The sequence below is a fragment of the Kryptolebias marmoratus genome, linkage group LG6 (genome assembly GCF_001649575.2).
Source record: "Kryptolebias marmoratus isolate JLee-2015 linkage group LG6, ASM164957v2, whole genome shotgun sequence".
Lineage (NCBI taxonomy): Eukaryota > Metazoa > Chordata > Actinopteri > Cyprinodontiformes > Rivulidae > Kryptolebias > Kryptolebias marmoratus.
The window spans coordinates 539922-540535 of NC_051435.1; the positions used below are offsets into that span (position 1 = coordinate 539922).

The 614-nt window shown below is 48.7% G+C and overlaps 2 protein-coding genes across 2 annotated transcripts in view; both read left to right on the forward strand.

Moving 5' to 3' along the window:
- The window catches only part of LOC112451394 (titin), a gene marked incomplete at its 3' end in the record, with an annotated part of 470585 nt that overhangs the window by 391737 nt on the left and 78234 nt on the right, over positions 1-614 (forward strand). The gene's annotated exons all lie outside the window — the stretch shown is intronic.
- Positions 1-614, forward strand: part of LOC108229253 (thrombospondin-type laminin G domain and EAR repeat-containing protein) — a 17037-nt gene that overhangs the window by 3403 nt on the left and 13020 nt on the right. The window lies entirely within an intron of this gene.

Genomic DNA, 614 nt, shown 5'->3' on the forward strand with positions numbered 1-614 from the left:
CCTCTGTCTCTGTCCTGCCTCTGTCCTGTCTTTGTGTCTGTGTCTGTCTCAGTCCTGCCTCTGTCTCTGTCCTGCCTCCGTTCTGTCTCCATCCTGCCTCTGTCTCTGTCCTGCCTCCGTCCTGTCTCTGTCTCCATCCTGCCTCTGTCCTGTCCATGTTTCTCTTCATGTCCCCATCCCTGTCCTCAGTGATGTCTCAGTGTATTTCCTGGTCCTCAGTCATCTCTGCTGCTTTGTCTTTTGACGTGTCGTCTCTTTGAAATGTGAGCTGTGTCCCTGGACGTGTCGTCTCCTCCCTTCATTCAGCCTCCATTGATCTGCTGCTGGAACTAAACACACAGAGGAGCTTAAAGGGGAATTCCAGCTGAAACTTCAGATAAACCAGATTTAAACTCCAGCAGCGTCTCTGCTGCTGTCTCTGTCTCTGTCTCGTTCTCTGTCTCGTTCTCTGTCTCTGCTGCTGTCTCTGTCTCTGTCTCGGTCTCTGTTGGAACATGAGGAGATGCATGAGTGATGCTAAAAGGTTCTTATGGATTCATTGCTCCAGTTTAAAGAATAATCACAGCAAACCTTAACAGAAGCTGAATTTTGTCTCCAGACTTTTCTGTGAAAAT